Genomic DNA, 22,793 nt, shown 5'->3' with positions numbered 1-22,793 from the left:
AGTACAGTTCAATCAGTTCTATTCTACAAAAGTACTTATGCCTGTCCCCCGTTTTCCAGGCCTGATGCCTAACCAGCCTGCCCCCAGCTGGATTCTCCTGTCTCCTACCTGCTCTGCCAGCTTTCTTAACTACCATGCCCTACGCTGCTGCTTTCAACAGAGCCCAAGCATGCCGCAACCCTGTCCCCAAACTTTCAGTGGCATCTAACCAAATGAAGCCCAATCTCTGTACAGTTTAGCATCCAGGTCCAGTAGAATGAGCCCAAACCCACCCTTAGCCTTATTTTCCACTGGTCCCCTCCACTTGGTCTAGAGGCAGTGGAAGTAAATCATTGAGTGATCTTAAGTAGAACTCAAAGTTCCTCCAAGACTTTCAAGCCCCTCCGCCTAGGATTTATTCATTAATTCAACAAGCTTCTATCTTGACCCACGTCCCCCTGTCCATGTCTTACACAGAATAGCTCAACTCAAAAGACAACTCATCTATGAGTCTTTAGTGAGTTTCATCAACCACATTGGACTTTTAAAATTTAAAAGTCTGCCAGACAGAGAAGGCATGTTCTCTCCCCTCCCTGTAGAGACTTGAACACTTGTCACAAAACTTGTAACAGAGTCTGGGTAGAACTCTGCTTTACTCATGTCCATCTCCCCCATAATCTAGAACAGCACCTTGCATGTCACATGTGCTCAGAAACAGCTGATCAATAAAAGTTATATTGAGGGGCATCTGGGTGGCTCAGCCGGTTAAGCATCTAACTCTTGATTTTGGCTCAGGTCATGATCTCATGGTTTGTGGGATCAAGCCCTGCGTCTGGCTCCACACTGATAGTGCAGAGCCGTCATCTTGGGATCCTCTCTCTCTGTCTCTCTTCCCCTCTCTCTTCCCCTCCATTACTCATGGCTCTCTCTCAAAATAAATACACTTAAGAAAAGATACATCAAGGAAATAATATAGTCCCTGCCTTCAAGCAGGTTACATTTGAGGACAGGGACACACAAAGGTGGATAACAAAGGCTAATACAATATTATACACATCATAGAAGCAATATAGATGAAATTCTGTGGGAAATACAGAAAGGGAATTTTAAAAAGGAAAAGAGTTTCCTAGAAGAAGTAGAACCTAAGAGAGATCTTGAAGAATAAACAATGAGTAAAAAGTGGTTCGTCAGGGAAGAGAATAAAGTACAGAAGCAGCAGCATCTGTACAAGAGCCCAGGGAAAGCAAACGGCATTTTCCAGCTTCCATGAAGAACAGAGCTTTCTGGCCCACTGACTGAATGGTGGGTAACGGAAGACAAGGCTAGAAAGGTAGGCCAGCATCTCGAATACTATGCCAAGGAATTGAAATGGACTCTGTAGGAGATGGGCGTCATGGAAGGCTTTCAAACAGGTGTGATGTGGTCACATCTGCATCTTTAGATGAGCACTTATACAGTACTACAGGACTTGAACTGGATAGGTATCAGAATCATCTGTAGAATTCCAAAATTGCTTAATATAGAAGGAAAGTACACGTAATATGACAATTCTCCATTCGCAATAAAATCACGTTGATGCTTCGCCATTTTGGCTTTAGAATTTTTAAGATAAATAAGACAAATATTCTTGAGCTCCTTTTCGCTCCCTTCCCCAGAAATAAACACTTCCCTTCAGTGCATATCCTTCTGGTCCATGTTGATACAAAGAAAGAAACACGTAGATACATGTGTATGTCCATAAAAACTATATAATATTGCTTTTTGTGTTAAAATCACAATACATTTAGCAAATATTGCTCTAAATTTGCCTTACTCACTGGAAGAATCTTTAAAAATTCAGATCCCTGCATCCCACCTAGATCTAAAGATTCACAGTCCCTGAGCAGAGGTGTCTAGAAATATGAAGTTTTTAAAAACTTCCTGTTCATTTTCATGTCACCAGACCTGGACTGGGGAGTCACGGGAGTAGAAGATGAACCAAAGAGAAGATCAAGCAGAGGTAGGAAGAACAGCAAGAATGATAATTCAAGCGGGGGTGACGCAGTCCTAACCAAGGTCAATGCAAATGTTAACAAAAGACAGGAGACATAGAACTACTCTACAATCCAGCAATTGTACTACTAGGTATTTATCCAAAGGATACAGGAGTGCTGATTTGAAAAGGCACATGTGCTATATTTATAGCAGCACTATCAACAATAGCCAAATTATGAAAAGAGCCCAAACGTCCATTGACTGATGAATGGAGAAAGATGTGGTATATATACACAAATGAATACTATTCAGCAATGAAAAAAAAAAAAAAAGAAATCTTGCCATTTGCAACAATGTGGATGGAACTAGAAGGTATTATGCTTAGCAAAACAAATCAGGCAGAGAAGGACAAATGTCATATGATTTCACCCATAAATGGAATTTGAAAAACACAACGGATAAACGTAGTGTAAGGGAAGGAAAATAAGATAAAAACAGAGGGAGGCAAACCATAGGAGACTCTTAAATACAGAGAACTGAGGGTTGCTGGAGGGGAGGTGAGTAGGGGGATAGGTTAAATGGGTGATGCGCATTAAGGAGAGCACTTCTTGGGATGAGCACTGGGTGTCATATATAAGAAATGAATTATAGCGTTCTACTCCTGAAGCCAAGACAACACTGTTGTTGACTAAATTGAATTAAAAAAAAAAAAAGACAGGGGACAGATTTTGATACCCTGTGAAGGTAAAAGCAATAGAAACTTGCAATGAATTAGAATCTGGGGTGAGAAGTTGTAAATAAAAAATGGCCCTAAGGATTTTAACTTGAATGAGTTGGAGGACAGTGGCACGCTTAACAAAAATGGAAAACACAGAAACCCAAGAGCTGCCCATGGGAGAAAAGATGGATTTGGTTTTAGACATGTGCATCTGAGATTTCTTCAGGTTCTTCACATAAGTATCTCTAACAAGCATTTAGAGGAGCTAGATTAAATCAAGGGAGAAGGTTGGGGATCTTAACACAGATCCAGGATTCCCTACTTAAAATTTAACAGCCATGCACTTGAAGCTGGATACATTTGTTTCAGAAGAGAGAAGAGACCCTTGGGCATGTCCTTCAGGGATGCATATATTTAGGGCAGAGCACATGAAGAGCAAGCTGATGAGACAGAGAAGTGGTCAGGAGTAGAAGGGCCACCGGAATCAGGAAGCCACAGGAAGGCTCAAGGGTCAAGAATCCACCATGACCTGAGTGTGATAAAGAGGAGGACCGAGAGAGATTGCAAAATTGGACAATCAGGACCTTCCACGGAGTAGTAGCGATCATGGCGGGAGAGGTCACAGTGTGACATGGCCTGAAAAATACCAGAAGCAGCAACATTAAGCTACTCTTCAGCGTTGAAACTTGCAGTCAAAAAAAAAAAAATAGTGGAGGGATAATTATTTTAGGGTTTAAAACAGGAGATCTGAGTATGTAGAATATGAGAAAGGAACCAGCAGTAAAGAAACTGAAAAGATCTTATTTCTGTAGAATTCTTCAGAGATTCAATGCCTGAGGACACCCAGTAGCAAGAAGGCAGGGGTCAATCCCAGGTTGAAAACAGCAATTATTTAAAAGCAGAGCAATTTAGACCTTTGGAACATCTCTTCATCTCCTACAGAATACTAGGGCTTTGTATTTTGGAAAAATTTAACAAGAAGATTCTCTGGATTCAGAAGTGTTGGGCACACTGAACAGTGGGATGAAGTATAAAACTGAAAACTGGGAGTTTAGCAATAATCTACATACTAAAAAAGCTGCTCCTATAACAGTAGCATCCAACTATAGGAAGACATGCATTCTCCCTCCCGGTCTCCCTTCATGTCCCACCCCACCCCTCCTCCCTTGTTGACTGGATAATTCTTCTCTGAAAAAGAGAAGCATCTGTATATACTCCTCACCCATTCACACTGAATTTTCAGTCAAGGATCATCACACATTTGAAGAAAGCCTCCCACATGAAAAAGTGAAGCAAAACTAAACAAACACATCACATGGAACTCAGAGACCCTATGGAAGATGAAGACTCTAGAACTATCTAGAACTACAGTGGCCCAGAGAGAGATTAATTTGGCCACTTTTTTTTCCATTAAAGAAATGAATTTTTTAAAAACACACACACACACAAATCTGTATTTCTAACTTGTCTTACGAAATCAAAAGGCCTGGCCGTTCTAGACTCACATGGAGCCTGGAGCTAAGAGCAAGAAAGAGACAGGCCAAGGAAGTATGAGCCCAGACATTCTTTTGAGGAGAGCACTCAGAGGTATTACCAGATTCACAAAGGAGTCTAGGACTCAAAAAAAAGGTAAGAGCCTTGAAATAGGCCCTCTTCCTTTCTCAACATCTTCTAGGGAAAATGTAACAGTTTAGAGTGTACCTAAAAGCTTTTTAGAAGGAATATCCAAGATTTGATGTGTTAAATCAACTTCTCACATGCAGCTACCCAGTTCAAAAGAGAAAATGCAGAGCACTCCAGGGAATGTGAGGAATTGGAACCTTGCATACAGATATTACTCTATCACTGCTTGCACACCGAAACTACATAGATTAATGGGTCAGGAGAGGTCTGCTCTTGCAGCCATCTAGAAATATCCTAAAGGAAAAAGGAAGAATTGCAAGTACTCACAGCTCAAACACGTGACTACTAACATCACTGACTTGGTTAGAGAAGAGCGCGCGCACACACACACACACACACACACACACACACACACACACACACACACGGGCTCATGTGCATACATTTGCAATCAGCCAAACCTGCTTTACCCAATCCTAAGGCTTCCTGTCGTCAGACAATTTGTTCTGACTGGAGGTAATCACAATACATAAATAAGTTCTACCAAATAAGAATTAATTTAAATTCTGTTCAAAGCTTTTCAAGAGATAGAAGGGCTGCCCTTCAGAGATACCTTCTCCTGGGCTAATGAGTTGAATTACTCTGTTTATCACAAGCCAAAGGTAACTTGGTAGTTATACTGAAAAAAATTCTTTCTCAAATTGCTTCACCATGGGTTTCTGCTTTGCTTTGTTTTGAATGTACAGAGTTATGGGCCACAAAACGATCCCCAAAGCTCCTAGAAGCAGAATAGGCATTGGGGGCTCAGGCACAGTAATTCTCAAACAGAATTTGAGTCAATGGTCGGGAGGAAGGAACCATTAAGAACCTGGGATTGTGCACCTTCCCGTGCAGAGTCCTGGTCCAAGACTGAATGAGAGAAGCCTTTCACCTGCCCATCACCCAGCATTACCACTGGTGAGATGGGGCCTCAGAAAGAGGTCTGTATTCCACATTCAGTTCTAGAACTTTCCATGTGGGCACCCCCAGTTTCTCTCCCTACTAGACAATGTTACTAGGAAGTCTAAGAGATAATAGTCTTTAAAAAAAAAAAAAAAAGCTCTGTATCACTTTGAAAAATGTTCCTAGGGCCAGCAAGTTAGTGTGAGGGTCTCCCACAGCTACCAGTCCAAAAGCCTCTAATGACTCTTGTTTGTTACTTCAGGGATTTTCCTGGAGTTGTTTTTCCTTCACATCCTTGGGGTCGTTAATATTTGAGTGTTTCAGGAATGGCTCCAAAAGTCACAGTTCTCATAGGACAGTCTCAAGCTCAGAGGGTCTACAAAATCTGGGGGTTTTCTTGCCTGGGTTTTCCAAATTACCCCTAATGTGATTATAACCTTTTACTTAAATTCCTCCAGCAATTTCCCATTGCTCCTCAGAGAAAAGAGAAACTCCTTTCACACAGCCTGGCATGGCCCGGCCACATACACCCAATCTCCACCCCAACCGTTCTCCTTGGTGCTCTATCTGCTCTGGTCACATTGGCCTCCTCCCTGACCTTCACCTTTTCCATGTTCCACCCTACCACAAAGCCTTTGGACATGGTGTCCCCCAATCTAGAAAGCTCTCCCATCTCTTTCTCTTGCCCTTAGCTCTTACCAGTCCTTCCTATTTCAGTTTGTGAGCCATTTTGCCTGGAAAGCCTTCTCTGACCTCTCTCACTGTGCTCAACTCTATCTAGTAAAGGCTCTCAAAGAAGTCTACTTTTCATTCTCCTGGGAGTGCTTAACATAGTTGCAATTTTACATTTGCTAGTATGATGAAGTGATTAATATCCATCTCTGGCACTGGATTTTAAGCTCTGTGAGAGGAGATACTATGTCTGTTCTTGTTCACCCCTATACCCCCTTGGCACAGACTAGAAGCTTAGTAAGTATCACATGGACGCATAGGAGGAGGAACACACAACCTCAGCAGGACTAGCTCCTTGCCTCTCTCCACTCTCTTACTTTTACTTTTGGTAATAGGTTCCTTCTGCCCAGAAGTTCTGCCCCCATTCCACCTGCTGCTTCTTCAGAGGTCCGCCTTTTCTGTTACTAGAAACTAAGCCTCGTGTACCTTCTCTGATTCCATCAAGTCTACCTCCAATTTCCCTTTGTGTGACTGTCATCTCCACTTTCACTGGTCACCCCCACACACACACTTTTGGACTAGACTGCCACACTGTGGAGTGCAGTACCCAGCTTCCTGACCAGGTCGTGAAGGGTGGAGAATGCCAGCTTCAGACAAAGCAGAGTTGCCGCTTCACGTGAAAAATCACCAACGTGAAAAGGACACGAAGTGAGGCCAGCAGATAAACCCATTCTCCTTTCTCCCTCCTAGGAACGTTTGGAGGGATAGCCCCTCCGTGGAACCCTCCTAGAGAAGTGCTGGGCCAGGTGATCAAGCTACTGGGAGACAGATACAGTTCTTCATGGCTTGTGGAAAGGTACCAGCCAGCACACCCGAGCAGCACCTCCATCCCTGTCCCACTGCTCTTCCCTGGTGCCCACACCTGGAGCTTGCGTCTTCCAAATAAATTACTGACACCTTGATCCTTCTCCATCCTGCTTTCTCGAGCATCCAGACCGACATCCTCTGATAACCCCTGTATCCCAGAAAGACACAAACTGCACCTGGAGCCCAAGAACATAGTACTTTGAGAGGAGCTTCTCACTACACATCAAAGGAGAGAACAAAGCTATTGTAATCCTGGCCTGGATTAACAGAAGGGAATTCACAATCCCTCTGCTTGATTCTGCACTGGTCAGACCCAGCATCAGCAGGACTGACTGTGGTTTTGAGAAATCCACTTTAAAACAGTTTCTCAGGGTGCCTGGGTGGCTCAGTTGGTCAGGCGTCTGAATTCAGCTCAGGTCACGATCTCACGGTTCGTGAGTTCGAGCCCTGCATCGGGCCCTGTGCTGACAGCTCAGAGCCTGGAGCCTGCTTTGGATTCTGGGTTCCCCTCTCTCTTTGCCTCTCCCCCACTTGTACTCGGTTTCTCTCTCTCTCTCAAAGAGACATAAACATTAAAAATATTAAAAAAAAAAGTTTCTCAACATTTTTGAATGACGGACCTCTTAGAGATTCTAATGACAGGTTCATGAACCCTATGTCCAGGTCAACACGAGTTCATCGGTTGGCTTTCACTTTAGGGGTTCTCAGAACCCCTGAAGCCCCAGCCATAGGTTTAAGAAACCCTGCTTTAGAGATACAGAGAGAAAAAGGAATACAATCAATACACAGCAACAAGAACAACTGAAGCCATGTTTTCTAAGGAGCAGATGAAAGAATAAGTCTTAAAAGGAAAAAAAAATCAGAGGAGGAAAAGAGGAAAGTTGGTATATTTGAAGGCATACCAAGTGGAAGGACTCAGATGTTTAGTTCTGCAATTCCTCATATGGGGGTTACTTCCTTGACATCCCCAGTCTGATCTAGCTGTGTCCATGTAGCCCACAAGTGTGCTGCAATTCTAACCCATAAAACACTAGGCTATTATCTAAAGGGGCAGATAGGGGCTCTGCTTTAGCCAGAAGCACCCCCCAAAAAAGCAGTGGTGGGGGACCCCATACCCATCTCTGTATGCTCTTTGCCTTATAAAAATCATTCTCAGCTCATGGGCCACTGAAAAACAGGTGGCAGGATAGCCTGGGTCCCACGGGCCACGGTTGGTCATCCCCTGCACTAGGCTGCAGCCACTGAAGCATCAGTTCCCCCCCCCCAAACTGGGAGCTCCCCCAGGGCGAAAGGCATAACTTATTTCACCCAAGGGTCCCGGTCCTAACAGTGACGGGTACACAGTCCAAGCTTAATATATGCATATCAAGTGAAAAATCCTGCTCATCTTTCAAGACTGAGCTCAGGTGATACCTCCACAGAGACAACCCTCACCCTCCAGGTTGAATGGATCTCACCTCACCCGGCAGTGCCTGCTGACCACCATCAGGCCCCCACCTAGGCTGTGGCTGTGTGCTGTCCACCTGCCGAAGAGAACGAAGATGAGCGGCTTGGGCAGAAAAAACAGAGAATTCTGTTCTTGCCAATCCTCAGGCTGGTTTCTCACTTTATATGTGAAATATAAAACAAGTACTCACTATGTGTTTCCATGAAGTAGCCTTTTTAAAAGTCCCATCAAAAGTGGGGATGGCTCCAAGAAATCCGTTAAATATTCTTGTGCAGCTGTTCACATCTTAGCATTTCATTAGTTATCATTGCAATTTTAAAAACAATTAAACTCTGTGGGTGTTATTTACTGCCTCTCATGATGATTCCATCTTTCTGCTCCTCAAAAGAGAATCAGACAGAGAAATCAGGGTCTAGAAACTACCGGCATTGAAAAGACAAGTTTTTGTCACACACAGTTAATTTCCTTTGCCATTCTTGTGGGGTGATTTGAGAAAACATCATTCTGTAGTTTCATAAGACAAATTTCTAAAACCATCAAACAGGATAGCCAAAACTTGGTTGGTGTAGACTTGTGGTTTTTACTGACATCCTCCATACAGGAAGACCAAGAACAGCCATTTCCCACCAAACATCCTATTGCCCTGATGAAAAACTCAATGGCATTTATGTTCTGAAAACCCAATCGGAACCAAAATTTACATGACACTAGCCAAGAAGCTGGGATGCAAAAACCAAGGGGAGTTAAAGTGTGTTGATGTTCTTGTTTTATCAGAAAGACAGCTACTCAATGACTTTATGAATAATTTTAAAAGACCAGAGATAGTCCACAAATGTAATGTGGCATCCTAGATGGAGTCCTGGGACAGATAAAAGACATTAGGTAAAAACCAAGGAAATGTGAATAAATATGGACTTTAGTTAATTATAACTTATCATCATTGGCTCATTAATTTTGATGGATGTACCACATTAATGTTAAGACGCTAATAACAGCAGGAAGTAGGTGTAGGGTACATGGGAACTCAATGCACTATCTTTTCACCTTTTCTATACATCTAGAACTTAAAGTAAAATGTTAATTTTTAAAAACAGAAGTCCCTAAAGAAAACAATTAAGATCTGTAAATTTTAATCAATCAAGTAGAGAGAGAAAGGATGAATTTGAGAGTTTTAGTCCAAGAAAATGTAGGAAATAAGAAAAGTATATCAATGGGGTGTACAGATGGGTAAGCCTATCGCCCAGCAAACAGAAAAGTGGCAAAAATAAAGAATGTTAAGGATGCAGTATCTCTTATTTCCCTGATTAAATGCTGGGATGCCACCCTCCAACTCCCTTCACCCTCCTAATTTTTTTCACTCATATCGCAGGTAGTTGATTAGTGACTTGTGATTAGGTCAACCGAGTAAGAAACGTTAACTGAGTCTCAAGTAGAAGACCTTCAGAAAATGCTATGGGACCTCATTCCCAGAAAAAGCAAGGACCTTCCTCAGTTGCGCCCCCGCAGACCTAGCACGGCCTGCAGATGGCAGGTGCCTCACAAACATGTGGAGAGATTAGCTAGGCAATCCCCTGGCTGGGCAATGAACTCACCTGGGGAGCTCTTAATGAAGACCAAAGCCCAGAGGCACACCAACAGATTCTAATTTGATTGGTCTGGAGTGGGGGCTAAAACATCAGTATTTTTAAAAAAGCATCCCAGGAGGTTCTAACATGCAGCAGGGTTGAGTATATAGGGTAAGCCTAGAAGATGAACTAGAGCAGGGCAAGCCTGGGTATTAAGAGATCAGTTAATTTTTTATGGATGTGGGAATTTCAAATCATTACTATTTTCTCTTCCTCCACAGTGTAATTCACTGTGTTTCTCTCCATCAGCTGACACGTGTAGTCTGCTTTTGAGTTAAGGGTGTAAGGAGGGGACATCGCAGTCGCCTAACCCCCACGGTCTATTGGACGGTCAGATAAGAAGTGCTCCTTATAAATTCAGATACTATTTTAGTCCTCAAAGAGGAGAAATATATTCTGGGGTAAAAACTTTTAAAAATGTACTCACCCTCCCTCAACAATTGATAGAGCAACTAGACAAAATATTGGCAAGGATATAGAGGAATATAAAAGGACAATATCATCAACCAACAGAATCTAACAGACATTTATAGAACACTCCAACCCAAAACAGAACACCCATTCTTTTCAAATTCTCATGAAGCACAGACCAAGAGAGACCAGATCATGGACTATAAAACAAGCTTCTACAAACAAGATTTTAGATCAGCCAGAGCGTATTCTCCAACCACAATAAATCAAACCAGAAGCCAGTAACAGAAAAATACCAGGAAAATATTCAAATAATTGAAAACTAAATAACATAGTTTTAAATAATCTACTGGTCAGGGGTGCCTGGGTGGCTCAGTCAGCTGAACATCTAACTTCAGCTCGGATCATGATCTCATCTCAGTGCTCATGAGTTCAAGCCCCACGTCAGGCTCCGTGCTGACAGCTCAGAGCCTGGAGCCTGATTTGGATTCTGTGTCTCCCTGTGTCTCTGCCCCTCCCCTTCTCACTCACTCTCCTCTCTCTCTCTCTCTCTCTCTCTCTCTCTCTCTCTCTCTCTCTCTCTCTCTCTGTAAAATAAACATTAAAAGTAAATAAATAACCTGCTGGTCAAAGACAAAGACTTAAAGGAAATATTAAAATATATTTAACTGAATGAAAATGAAAATACAATATATTAAAATCTGCACAACAGTTAAAGCAGTTCAGAGAGGAAAATTCATAGTATTAAATACAAATATCAGAAAAGGTCTCAAATCACTCTAAGCTCCCACCTCAAGATTCTAGAAAAAGAGCAATATAAACCCAGAGCAAGCAGAGAGAAGGAAATAATAAACTAAGAGCAGAAATCACTCAGGGACCCATAAGGAACCAGGAAGGCAGGGATTGTAGCGATGCAGCTGCAAACCAAGGAATGCCAACAACTTCCAGGAAACTACCAGAAGCAAAGATAACCCAAGAAAGGATTCCTCCCCCAGCCTTCAGAGGGAACAAGGCTGAAACCTTGATTTCAGACTTCTAACCTCCAGAACTGTGAGAGAATAAATTTCTAGGGTTTTGAGCCATCCAGTTGGTGGCACATTGTTACAGTGCCCTAGAAAACTAAATGAGCTTCTAATGAGGTGTGTGTGGGTGGGGTGGGGGTGGGGGATCAGATTAATCCAGCAAAAGCTAGAAACTATTTTTTAAGTAGCAAAAGGGAAAAAAGGGCTTTATATAACAGATACAAAATACAGCAGAAAAATATTCAATGTATCAGTAATTCAGAAATTATGACCCTATTAAACTCATCTATCAGAATACAAAATGCTAAATGGGTTTACAAATGTGATTCATTTATAGTCTTCAATGAACGTTTCTAGAATATCAGAACAAAGTGATAGAAAGTATGTAAGAATGTGAAAAAAGATACCAAAACCACCTGAAGAGAGAAAAAGCTGGTGTAACAACATTAATATCTAAGACAAAAAGAAAACAATTCATGCTTAGAATACCCCAAGAAGAAATAACTACAATGTTCCTAAACTACATAGCCTACAAAAATATCCATCGAAAGCTGACAACTGTAAGGACAAATGGGAAGATGTACTGAGTGGTAGATGTTCTCTTCTGAAAGAGGTAATCTGAGAAAATATGCAGAAAACAAATAGTAGGGTTAGAGACAATGTGAACTTTGCCAGTAAGATTAATCTAAAAATGTGCTCAAAACCCTATTCCCAACGAAACAAATTCACTTTTCTTTTTAAAGCACGGGGGAGCATTTATAAAATTATCCATGTACTAGGTTTCCAAGAAGTCTCAACACACTTCAAAGAATCCTGGTCATACACACCACATTCCTTGACCAAAATACAATATTGTTTATCTCTGGGGCACCTGGCTGGCTCTTCAGTAGAGCATGCAACTCTGGATCTTGGGGTTGTAAGTTCCAGCCCCACACTGGGTGTGGAGATTACTTAAAATCTTGAGGAAACAAAACTACAATATTGTTTATCTCTGAATTCAACTTCACTCTAAGAGAAATGCAAATTAAACTACAATAAAATAGCACTTCCTGCCTATATTAGAAACACAAAATAGGGCAAAACAAGGTGTTGGTTAGGTTGTAAGAAAACATGAACTCTCAGCCAGGGTGAGAATGAAAATTGATATGATTTGGCAGTATCTATCAAAATTTAAAATGCACATTTGCCCTATGCCCGCCAATCCATTCCCAGGATTTTCTCCCTATAGATACTTACAAATGTGCAAAAACAGAAGAGTGTGCAAGGATTTTCATCACAGTATTGACTGTTACCACAAAAGACATAAAAACCTTAATGTCCATCAATGTGGGAATGATTAAATTATGGTCTTGTCAGATAACCGAATATTAGAATGAGGCAACACAATGTTTATGATATGGAAGAGTTCTAATACCTGCAAGATGTGAAACAATGTGTACAGTCACATCATTAAATTTTTTTTTTTTTAATAGAGGGGAAGGGTATTTGTTAGAAGGTGGAGGAGGGTCAGTAATGTAATGTATCCTCCAGACTGAGAAGGTTCTTTAAAGCCAAAAAACGAAGCAAGCCATTCCGTACTGTTTATACAGTTTTGTTCAGGGTAACTCGCGGACAGGGGCAATATGGCGGGTGGGTGGGCAGGAGGACAAGCAGACGATTGAGGCGGTAATATGTGGCTATTCTCTGCCCCTATTCTCGGCACCCAACTTTTATGGAGCTAGAGACATGATGGTGAGGTCACAGGCTAGTTCTCTAAAGTGGCACCACCTGTGCCTCTGAGGTGAGACCAGGATGGAGGGCCAAAGACGGAGTCAGTGTTGTCAACGCTACTTGCCGTCTTCACATTCTAGAAACACACCCCACTAACACAGTCTGCTAACAGTAGTTGTTTCTGTAAGTACGGAGAGACAGGGAAGATTTAATTTCACTAAAAGATGGTATCTGCATTTTTATGATGTTCATATTACTATTCAAATAAATAGGCAGAAAGCTTTTAGTCACATTATTCATTTAAAATACAGCACCTAGGGGCACCTGGGTGGCTCAGTTAAGTGTCCAACTCTTGATCTTGGCTCAGGTCATGATCTCATGGTACCACAGTTTAGCCTCACATCTGGCTCCCTCACTAACGGCACGGAGCCTGCTTGGGATTCTGTCTTTCTCTCTGTCTCTTCTCTGCGCTCACTCACGCTCATGCTCGCGCTCTCTCTCTCTCTCTCTCTCTCTCTCTCTCTAAATAAATTGACTTTTAAAAAATACTGCATCTAAATAAAATGAAGTCTCTAGTGATAATCCTAATAAACTGTAGAAATTCCAAATTCCTTTGCACATTCCCTTTAAATTCCTTCTTTTGATGAACTGTCAAGGCTAACATGTCTGTGCAATTAAACCAGTGAACATGTTCAACAAGGTTTCCAAGAGGTTCATTATCTGACTGGTATGTGTAAAGGTGCTCAGTCAAAAACTGCAAAACAGAACCAGTACAAACAAACGGAAGACTGCTTCCTTTCATTCCAAACCAACTTGATGAATCCTGGCTACCTTTCTGATCTCTTTCCCCTGCCTACTCCCAAAAAAACACATCAAGTACTTTCTGGCCCTGCCTCAGGACCTTTGCATGTGCTATCCTGTTTCCTGGAATGATCCTATCCCCTCACACCCCCACTAAACAATACATGGCTTACTCCTTGGATTCACTGAGATTTCTGCTCCAATGTCACCTATTCAGAAAGGCCTCCCATGACCAGCTGATCTAAAACAATACTACCTTCCCAGATCCTCTGTATCTCCCTATCAGCTTTATTTCTTTTTTCCTTACTTATCACTACCAGACATGATTTCACTACTTATTTGTTTGCTTCCCACACTAGAAGATAAGCTCCATGAAGGCAGGGTTAACTGCTACCCACCAGTGCCTCGTAACACACAGTAGGCACTAAATGAATGTCACATAAATAAAATTTGCAGATGGTAAACCTAGAGCATAAATTTATGTTCTAGCTATAAATCTCACATTTCTCTCACATATATTTATTTTTTCCACCTGTAGCTTTTTCTCCTTCTATGCATAGCCAATGATCAAAACTGGGGCAAACAAAGAAAACTTCTCCCTGGAGAAACAGCAGACTCAAGAACAGAGAAAGAACTTGTACCATGATGCTGGATTTTGTTGAAAGTCGCCAGGCTAACATGTTACAAGTTCAGAATCAGCATTTATTTTCTCAGTCATCCAATCATAAAAGTTAGGGGAATTCTTTTCAGACAGTATGAGGAATAAAACCCAATGCTACAAAAGGATTCTAAAACAAGGCTAAGTTTGAAGAAGTTGTTTGAATCTAAGCATGTGGAAGGACCTTGACCTTCATGGTCCAGCAGGTGAGTCAGATCTGGCTAAGGCTCTGAGAGTCAAGGATTCAGCTTCCTGTCCCCTGGAGGACACCCCCCAATCCATATAAAATTCTGCTCTTTATTAGGTTTTTCCCATTTTCCTTCTCTAGGCTTCACTTATCAGAGAAATGGCACTAATCTAGGCCAGAATCCATGGACACAAAGAAGTCTCTCTACCCTGTTGCTTCCAGACAGGTCTGTTCTGAAGGCAGCCCCCACCATCCTCTTAAGCATGGAGTCACAAGTTCATCCATTACCCTGTTTCCCAGCTCCAACCTAAATAGAAGATGGTGTTAGCTCTATGGCACTGAGCCAAATGTCAACTGTCCCCAGCACTTCCCACTACATCCTTGTAACCCACTAAACAGAGAATGACCACCCCAATTCCCACTACACCCATGTGGTTCTCTGAGGACAGGTTATATACTTTGGTGAGTTAGCACACAGTCTGGTATCAACCCCCAAAACCGCTCCTGAAACCCAACTCCCATCAAGACAGTAACTGCTTATTATATATATATATATAATATATATATTACATATATATATAAAATACATATATATTATATATATACACATATATATTATATAGAATATATATATAATACATATATATTATATATACACATATATATATTATATATAATATATATATTATATATATATAAAAGGAATAGTTGAGTCTGCATCACCCCCCCACCCACAGGCTTCTCTAATCTCTAGTCAGCGAGCTCTCAGTCTAACCTAATTCCTCCTTGAATCAGTTTAAGACTTAGATTTCTGTTTTCACTGGAAAAAGAGAGAAGTTCATAATTATTGCCTATCTTATATATCTTCAAGTACTTAAGGGCTCCTTTCTGCCTTCTCTTCTCTAAAATAAATGAGCTCTCTTCTGTAAGTCCATGGCAATCATCCAATCTCCTTCACTGTCCCCTTGATCTTGAAAAAGTACAAGTGTGAATCAGAGATAAAAAGTTATATTGCAAGTTCTCCTCCTCTAACATTTAAACCTGCCCAATTATTTTTTTTTAATTTTTTTTTAACATTTATTATTAAGAGACAGAGCGTGAATAGGGGAGGGGTAGAGAGAGAGGGATAAACCTGCCCAATTATTACACTTCTTTGCTAGCTATTCTTTAAACAGAGCAGAGAATGAGAAAACAATTGCTTTTTCGAGCATCTTGCCGCCACTGACCCTGGGCTACCTCGGCAGTGCATGCTTGCAGCACTTACCTAAGATTATTAAGTGCTCCAGTGACATTATTACAAGAGGGGGCAGGAACAGTGTCAACCTAATGAGGTGGCAGATTATATCTGATGGTCTCCATCTGAAAATCAGTGCAGTCCAGGCTGTGTGCTAATCAACTCACCAAAGGCCCTTCACCCTGGGACAACAGCAGCCTTTGTCTACACCTGAGAGGAAAATGAGCTGCCTCCTTTCTAGTGCTAATAAGTTTAGTGGAGAGAGGGGTTATGTTCCATGGGAAAAGCTAGGCTCTCCCCTTCTAGGGCAAGCATCCAAAGCAAGGCTCAAGGAGGCAAGATATTCCTTCCTGAGTTGGAACTCGAACCACCTTGCTGGAAGGCAGACGTTGTGTCCTCGAGCTCATAATCACAGGCACTGTTAGAGTGCTTGGTATGTAACAGGGACTCCATGTATATGTACTGAATAAATGAAAGAATGAGTTATTAAGATTTACATTTGGTTCAGAACTTCCCAGTAACCAAAGCAAAAATGGAATATATTGGTTCACACAGTTTTCGTGTGTGAATAAAGGAAGAGAACACCGCTCCGGAAGATAAAGCACAGCTAACATTGTTTTGAAGCATGTTGAGCACAAGTTTCTGTGAGTTCTTTAAAATCCTCTGCGGAAAGCCCATGAAAAAGGCCAGCAACAAGTCTGTGCTCTTTAGAGTATTTGCTAGATGGAAGGACCTATTGGTTACCCATATATTTTCCCATCCACTCTGCTTCTGGGACAAGTATCAAGGTCAGGTATCCTAACAGCCAACAGGAACATCCTATGGTATCTCATTCATTCACACTGGTTGGCTAGGCTGGGAACAAGAGAGCACAGGGTCCCACAGGCAGACCATTCCCCCAGTTTAGAAATGCATCCATGGTTTCTCAGAAGGAGGGCAGATTCCACTTGTTAATGACATACAGCGAACTCTAGACCAACGACAAGAGACAAAGTCCCTGTATTCAAACAAGGGTGCAGAGAGTAATAAAGAGGACATAACTTATCGAATAATATCATCCACATACTTTCAACCCAGGAGGGGAAAAGCCATACTATGTCGTCCTAAGCTTCTAAGCAGGACAAATAGAAACTTAGATGAATCATGAAGCCTTCCAAATTTTGAAATTTAAGGATACTGCAAAAGAACAAAAAGCGAATGAGCTGAATTAAAACAGCTTTCTGAACATCCATCCAAATGAGATCTGTGCTATATTTTCAAACATGAAAGCTCTACAGTAAAAGTTATTTGAAACATGGGTCGCTGCCTTTGGAGTAAAATGATCAGAGAACATTTCATGTAAGTTCAGGTGGGGAATTTTTGAGTTATGTCCACATTCAAGTGGAGATCAAAGAAACCTAACTAAAAGCACTATGGATTGACTGACAATGAAAACTGTGGTTTGAGCAAAAGTTCTTTTAGAAAGGCTATCTTAAAGATAGGGACTCAGACTTTGGAGGAACTAAGGTGATTGGCAGTGGGAGAAACTACTTGTCAAAGTCCTTAAGTAAAAACTTACTGGCTTAAAAAAAACATACATGCATACATAAGAAGGAAAAGCCTGAGAGCTCCGGACGTCAGCCAGGTTGAGGAACAGATCACTTACATGCTGTAAGAGGTAGTGTCATTGATACAGTGTGCCAAACTGCCCCCCAAAATGTTGTATCAGGACCTAAAATAGGTATTCCTTTGACCCAGCCATCCCACTCCCAGGAATCAATTATAATGAAATAGAATATTTGTTTATAAAGGACAAAGATGTATATATAAAGGATTTATTTGTAGCAGGTATTAGTATTGCTTTTGGAAGAAAAAAATGGAAACAAGTAAATGTTATTAACATGAAGTTGACTAAATAAAGCATGGCATATGGGGCTCCTGGGTGGCTCTGTCTGGTTCAATGTCTGACTCTTGATTTTGGCTCAAGTTATGATCTCACAATTCGGTTTGTGTGTTTGAACCCTGCGTCTGGCTCCACAGGGACAACACAGAGCCTGTTTGGAATGCTCTCTCTCTGCCCCTCTCCCCTCTCTTTTTCTCTCCCTCAGAATTAATAAACTTAAAAAAAAAAGCATGGCATAAACAACTATAATGATTCTTTCACTTCGAGTGCACAAGCATTTATTAAGCCACTATGATGTCCAGCCTGGTTCTAGGTGCTTGAGTTATAGAACACAAAGCACAAAACAATCCAAGTTCTTGTCGAGTTTCCAGTCTAGATGGAATGCTTATAAATAAGTTTTTAGTGGGAAATTCCAAAATGGCTACATATTTTTGAGACACATACATACCTGTATCTGTAAGACATGTACTTTTGTATACACAGATAATGCTAGATGTGTCCTTCAATGAAGCCCCTTGCAAGAGCTCTGAAGCCCCAGTGGGTTCAGAGCAAAGGGGAAGCCACTGGAGTATTTTTAAACTTTAAGAATAACACCAGCCTGAGCTCAGAACACACGAAGCGGATGTGATATTGCCTTTGATAAAGTACACGCTAACAATTTCCTTACCCTCGTTAATGCAGTTTTCCCTTGTGTGACTCACAGAATTACCCTAAGAGTTCAGAGGAAAAGAAAAATGTCTCAAACTCTTTACAAGATGCCTGGAAAATAGTAGATACTCAATAAACATCTCTTTCTCACCCCTTCTTAGAATGCCTTGGGATTCAGAACGGTTAGCCACTCAGTGTCTTCTGTACTAGTTGATGATCCAACTTAAAAGAAAATACATCCTTTAAAAACATGTCAGTAAATACTATTGCTGGATCAAAGAATTTTTCCAGTATCCCCTTTCTCCTCTCTCACCCACACAAAAAGCAAGCCATCCTCTTTCTCTCCGCAACTATATCTTCATTGTTCTTAGCCCTACACCCTCTTCACAGAGGCAATTGGTTAAAAAATATTTCATTAGCAGACATCCTGCAGCTTACTCTCACCTGTATTCCGCTATCCACATTTGTCTCCACGAAACAGTCCTCTCCTCAGAAAGCCTACAAGTCAGCAAGTGCAGTTCGTCTACAGAAACAGGAGGACCCACACCCTGCTCAGGCATGCTGCAAATCCTACACTGACGACAGCAACCTCACAATTTGCTTCCTTTGGATGTTTTCGCTTAATTCACACGCATCAGTTATAGTAATTACTCACACACACAGTCAGCCTACAGGCACAGTAAAATCTTTCAGGAGGATATCTGCTAGATAGTTGCAATCATGAGAATAACATCCAGGGGCATAAGAGAAGCCGGCTTGTGGGGCCACTGCCATCTGGGAAAGTGACATTCTGGCAGGGAATCCGGTTCGAAGCTAATGAAAACCCAGATTCTCTTGGTGCCAGAGCTGGCCTCCAGCTGCAAGGCTCTACTGAAGCAGCTTATGTGAATTCCTTCACTTAGTCCAGGGCCGGAGTAGCATAATGCATATGGAAAATGACATTTCTTGAAACTCACCGCCTTGATACTGTGTTTCATCAGATAAATACTTTCAGGAGCTTAGCACCAAGAAAAGAATTGTACCTTCTGAAGTAGTGCTGTTTAATCTTCTTTGCCTAGGAGAACTGGACAATTGATATATATACATTGTATACATACACACACACACACACACACACACACACACACACGGATTTTTTTGCTTTGGTTACCAGGAAGTTCAGAACCAGATATATCCCTTAACTCATTCATTCACTCATCCATTCAATAAACATATATAGAGTTCCTTTTACATGTCAAGTATCACATAAAGTGCTGGCAATTCTGTCCTCTAGGACATAGTTTTTCAGAAAGCCTTGGACAGATACAGAATTAACAAGTGGCCAGGGCGCCTGGGTGGTTCAGTCGGTTAAGCATCTGACTACAGCTCAGGTCATAATCTTGAAGTTCATGAGTTCAAGCCCCACGTCAGGCTCTGTGCTGACAGCTCAGAGTCTGGAGCCTGCTTCAAATTCTGTGTCTCCCTCTCGCTCTCGCTCTGCTGCTCCCCCATGTGTGCTCACTTATGCTCTCTCTCTCTCGAAAGTAAATAAACGTTTAAAAAAAAAGTGGCCATTACTATCATTGGGATATACATTAGTATGCTCTGAGAGCTCGGGGGAACGGCATCTCATGAAGCCTGGTGGTGGAGGGGGGATAGGAGATGGAAAGGAAAAATCAAGAGAGGTACCCGTTAAAAACACTATCAGCTCTGCTTCTTGGTAAATTAGCTCTCATTTGACTTCTGATGTTTCTGAATCTTTTAAAATGTCTTAAGCTTTCATAGAAATAGATTGAAAAATACATATTTATTCATTCATAAGAATATTTAAATACACACACTAAACAATATCCTTTTAGGGGCCCCTGGGTGGCTCAGTCGGTTGAAGCATCTGACTTTGGCTCAGGTTATAATCTCAAAAGTTTCTGAGTGTGAGCCCCACGTAAAGCTCTGTGCTGATAGCTCAGAGCCTGGAGCCTGCTTCACATTCGCCCCCCCCCCCCCACCCTTCCCCTGCTGGTGCACTATCTCTCAAAAATAAAAATAAACAGTAACAGTATTAAAAGGTTAATATCCTTTTAACCTAGAGGAACCCTCAATATTTACAAAATACAGCTTACAATGGGGTATTACAAGGGACCCTGGGAAAAGTCAGATGTAACTAGGAGTAATCTGCTTTGAGGAGTTGATTCTTGAATATTCCATGAATATTCCCCATGATTCTAAAATGACTTTGGTTTAAAAATATGAAGGTATCCTCTTATTAATTTAGCATAGGCTTAACTTTGTCTGCTTCACTACTGTTTACACCGGTATGCCAACCCCAAAGATCTCGATTCAATAGCTCTGGGCTGGTAGATAGTGATTGACAACAAGGATTAACTACATGGTTTCTAGATGGATCCTGGCTTACTTCCAGATTTGGCTAATGCTAAACCAGTGCATTCCTTTGCCTCCCCCTGCACCAACATTTCCCTCTGCCACAGCATACACTGTGAGAGAATGGGGTTGCTGGCATAATTTCAAGTTATATCATTGATTCAAATCTATCCCCAAGCAAACCTGCTTTTATTTCAGATGAACACTCTAGTGATCTGAATCGCAGGGGCAGTAAAACAATTCTACATTTATGTAGCATTCCCATCCCCAAAGGAATAGTTTTCTATGCCTACAAATACCTTAGAAGCAATAAGGAGTTTGGTGGGTTGGAGTCTCTTTGTGCCTGTGGTTTTTTAAAAAAATCAGAATTCCATGTAATAGAAATATGATGAATTCGGTGCTTAACAACAACTGCTCTAATAAAGTATATTATATGCATAATTCTCACTTAGTAGTAACTACTGCACAAACCTATGGTAAACGTGATAATATTCAGCTTATAAATCAGGAGCAGCAAGGAAAATAAGTTGTGCCTTTAGGGAAGAGCTGCAGGGAGATGCGGACTACTTCCTGGGGCTTCCTCTGCCCAGAACATTCTCCAGCTGATATCCACAGGGCTTCCTCCCTCCCTCCCTCCGGCTCTCTCTGTCCAAGTGTCCCCTTATCAGAAAGACCTTTCCTGACCACATTTCTTTAAAATAGCAATCTCAGCATTCCCCAACCCCCTTTCTCTGCTTGCTTGTTGCTTTGAATGCTTTCTTTCCATTTATGTATTTGTTTGTGCACAGCACTTACTACCACCGGAAACATGCCTGTTTTCCCTCTTCCCCAGATACAACATATGCCCAGAAAGCAGAGGCTATGTTTTGTTCGATATTTTATCTCCAACACCTGGCACCAAGCGGGCATTCAATAAATATTTGATGATTGCATGATTTTTATTTATTTATTTTTACTCTTTCAGCTCACAGCGCTCCCACCCGAGATCCCAATACAGCAACCAAGGCCCAGAGAAGGTAGAAATTTTCCTAACATCTTCTTCTCCCTTATTCTAGCAAAGAACAGCTCTCTACAAAAAAGAGAAATCCGATTGAAACAAATGCCCCAAGAATTTCTGTTAATCCTGCAGCAACACATCTAGAACTACCTGTACCTTACAGAGCAACAACTGAATGTATTTTGACTCTGACGGTCTTGAAACCTGCCCACTTGGCATGGTTCCCGAAAATGTTCTCTAAGCGTTCCTCCAAAGGACAAATCAACCACTGTATCTAGTTATCACCTTAAAACAAGACTAATTTATACTAACCCCACTGACTCCCTGTCCAGCATTTTAATAGGGAGCAAGGGACTAAGACCAGTGATTATCCATGACACTGTATGTGCATGAACTTCATTAAATTGACCACACAGCTCCAGTTTACTACAGCTACTTCACACTTCAGAATCTCTCCAGCTAAAACCATTCACCTTCCTGAATACGAGTCTGTAAGGCCCTTTAAGTCTTAAGTGTAGCTAAGAGGAAGCAACCCAGATATGCAAGAAGTGAGAGGCCATGGGGCGCCTGGGTGGCTCAGTCAGTTGAGCATCTGACTTCAGCTCAGGTCATGATCTCACGGTTCATGAGTTCGAGCCCTGCATCGGGCTCTGTGCTGATGGCTCAGAGCCTGGAGCCTGCTTTGGATTCTGTGTCTCCCTCTGCCCTTCCCCTGCTCGTGCTCTGTCTCTCTCACTCTCAAAAATAAACAAACATTAAAAAATTGTTTTTAAAGAAATGAGAGGCCATGAATCACTTGAATTACAGGAGGTCTAGAATCTACTAATAACAGAACTGTGGAATACAACTAAATAAGCAGTCAAGTGTCTGATCCATAATTGTTCTTGGTTCTGTTGCTACAAAGGCACATACCATAGGAAAAAATTTAAGAATGAGTAAATTAATAAAAACATCAGTCCACAGAAGCTAGGGGGCTTTGAGCAGACCATAATTCTAAGTCCCAGTATTCTGTCTTGACGTTTGCTACTCAAGTGTTCT

General features: G+C 41.5%; 1 protein-coding gene across 8 annotated transcripts in view; it reads right to left on the bottom strand.

The window, feature by feature from the left end:
* Positions 1–22,793, bottom strand: part of LYPD6B (LY6/PLAUR domain containing 6B) — a 148,018-nt gene that overhangs the window by 58,638 nt on the left and 66,587 nt on the right. The window contains exons 1-2 of one of the 8 annotated variants that reach the window (XM_019838089.3): positions 8,413–8,588; positions 8,233–8,298 (exon numbers count right to left, since the gene is read on the bottom strand). The exons of 4 other annotated variants lie outside the window; for them this stretch is intronic. The gene's annotated coding sequence lies outside the window, so the exon portion shown is untranslated. Of the gene's footprint in view, positions 1–8,232; positions 8,299–8,412; positions 8,589–22,793 lie in introns of those variants that run through there. 3 more of the 8 variants (XM_045033756.1, XM_045033753.1, XM_045033754.1) reach the window with 3 other exon arrangements.

This window comes from Felis catus, chromosome C1 (genome assembly GCF_018350175.1).
Source record: "Felis catus isolate Fca126 chromosome C1, F.catus_Fca126_mat1.0, whole genome shotgun sequence".
Taxonomy (NCBI): Eukaryota; Metazoa; Chordata; class Mammalia; order Carnivora; family Felidae; genus Felis; species Felis catus.
The sequence above is the reverse complement of the archived record's forward strand: the minus strand, read 5'-3'. Positions and strand labels throughout refer to the sequence as shown.